Raw genomic sequence first — 2,500 nt, 5'->3', positions numbered from 1 at the left:
GTACAACAACGTGTAACCTAACCTAACCTAACCTAACCTATGTTGTACCTTAACCTAACCTATGTTGTACCTTAACCTAACCTATGTTGTACCTTAACCTAACCTATGTTGTACCTTAACCTAACCTATGTTGTACCTTAACCTAACCTATGTTGTACCTTAACCTAACCTATGTTGTACCTTAACCTAACCCATGTTGTACCTTAACCTAACCCATGTTGTACCTTAACCTAACCCATGTTGTACCTTAACCTAACCCATGTTGTACCTTAACCTAACCCATGTTGTACCTCAACCTAACCCATGTTGTGCCTCAACCTAACCCATGTTGTGCCTCAACCTAACCCATGTTGTGCCTCAACCTAACCCATGTTGTGCCTCAACCTAACCCATGTTGTGCCTCAACCTAACCCATGTTGTGCCTCAACCTAACCCATGTTGTGCCTTAACCTAACCCATGTTGTGCCTTAACCTAACCCATGTTGTGCCTTAACCTAACCCATGTTGTGCCTTAACCTAACCCATGTTGTGCCTTAACCTAACCCATGTTGTGCCTTAACCTAACCCATGTTGTGCCTTAACCTAACCCATGTTGTCGCCTTAACGTAACCACGTTGTCGCCTAAACCTGCTCTGTAATTGTTATACGACTCGTTCAATTACTGTAGTGTTGCCCACCCGCAACCCTCGCAATATAGTTCGCTACTCGCACTGCCCGCACCCCTGTGTATCGCTTCATGTTAAACACCTTGCAAGTCTTGCTCACTTTCCACATGCTCCTGCTGTACACTGTAATGTGGATGGCAGCAGGACGTACATGCCGCCCCTCCCCACGTCCCCACCTTGCCCCCTGCCTTCGCAAGCTGGTTGGTGAGAAGTTTGCATGTTCAATGCCCTTCGCATGCGACGTACTCAGGCTACGTTGTGGTGCGGCCTGTGTCAACTGTCCGCTGATGTCGTACGCGTGAACCACAATCTGTACTGCACATTCGTCCTTATGTACTGAATGATACATCGTGGCACATGTGTGACCGCACAACGACTGCGCCCAAAAACGGCGGACCATACAGTGCAAATATTGTGCACGCAGCTACGTGTCGTCTCCCTATGAGAGCTGGATTGCAGTGTGGTACGCCATAGAGACGTGTGGGAGGAACGGACGCCGTGGATGGCGATCAGCATGAGCTGTCTGTTGATGTATTCGGACCTAGTCGTCTCTCCTCACACACCGTGATGGCATGGTGCACCGCGTTCCATATCTGCGACATGCTACAGAGGCCGGTTGACAGTCGTTCGAGCAATGGACATCGCATACGTACGGGGGCCACCTTCCACGTATTGTCTAGGCGTGCACATTTTGTTGCGTGTATGTGGGCAGACGTAGTGTGGCGTGACACCTGACACAGGCATGCAATAATCGTTGAAGTTGCAAATGGCGATGGACGCCTGCGTTTTCTGGTGAAGTTACGCAAATGAACAAATGGTAACCTGTTGTGGTGCGGTTGTTCTCGCTAGGGGTGAATCGGTGATGGCGACGATAGGTTGAGGTACTAACCGGTTGTTCCAGCGATACCCACCATGCCGACGAAACTGAACGGCATCTGGGTGTGAAGCGATACGCGGCGGTGGCTGGGTGGGACCGTCCCCGGCCGGTGAGGGGGCGCCTCCCGGCGTGCTGGCCGCGCGGTGCGTGGGCGCACGCGCTACAGCCGGCTGGTGGGGGCGGCCAGTGGCAGGCGCGCCGGCCGACGGACGCGGCAGGCGTCGCAGCTGCGCGCCGGCGCACCCTGCGCGCGGCGCCGTGCGGCCAAAGTAGGTCCTCGCGGGCCCGGTGCGAAGCGCGGTGGACATCTTCAGTGTGCTGGTCCGATTGAGGACTGTGTGCGTTGAGGATGCGCCGCCGCCCGGCGCTCGGCGCCGCGACGCCGTCTGCTGCTCGGTCGCCCCAGCGGTTCTCGCTGGTGGTTTGTATCGCAGCTGTGCGGATGTGTTGGCGCGTGCGCTGTGCTGGGAGAGTTCGCTTCGGCACCCAAGTGGGGCTTTTGTCCTTCTGTGGCGCTGGCGTTGGAGCTGCCGGTCACCGTAGGTGGCGCGTGTTGTCTCCCGCCGGCAATGCCACGACAGCACGCTCCCGGGCCTCTGTCGGCAGCGGCAAGCTCAGTTGGGAGCACGGGTGGTCGCACCGAAAGCGTCTACTCGCCTAACTCCGGGCGATTGCGCCTCTCTCGAACCCGACCAAGTACTTGGGACGGCGCTGCGCGCCGCCGGGACCTGAGAGGGTTTCGAGGTGTATTGTGCAGGGGAGCTCAGCCTCCTCCTGTTTGCAGAATGATTGAGCGGACGCTTGCGTGTTCGCGCGGGCCCCCGGGACACACTCCCGGGCGGCCGGCTGCTCAGCTCTAGTTGACGCAGCTCCCTGGTTGATCCTGCCAGTAGTCATATGCTTGTCTCAAAGATTAAGCCATGCATGTCTCAGTACAAGCCGCATTAAGGTGAAACCG

The 2,500-nt window shown here is 56.2% G+C and overlaps 1 non-coding gene across 1 annotated transcript in view; it reads left to right on the top strand.

Annotated features, from left to right (window-relative positions):
* The first annotated feature begins 2,412 nt into the window (after nucleotides 1–2,412).
* Nucleotides 2,413–2,500, top strand: part of LOC124772096 — a 1,909-nt gene continuing 1,821 nt past the window's right edge. The window contains exon 1 of the ribosomal RNA XR_007013772.1: nucleotides 2,413–2,500. This exon is cut by the window's right edge and continues 1,821 nt beyond it. This is a non-coding gene — a ribosomal RNA (small subunit ribosomal RNA).

Source organism: Schistocerca piceifrons, unplaced genomic scaffold, assembly GCF_021461385.2.
Source record: "Schistocerca piceifrons isolate TAMUIC-IGC-003096 unplaced genomic scaffold, iqSchPice1.1 HiC_scaffold_936, whole genome shotgun sequence".
Lineage (NCBI taxonomy): Eukaryota > Metazoa > Arthropoda > Insecta > Orthoptera > Acrididae > Schistocerca > Schistocerca piceifrons.
Note: the sequence above shows the minus strand (reverse complement) of the source record. Positions and strands in the feature narration are given on the sequence as shown.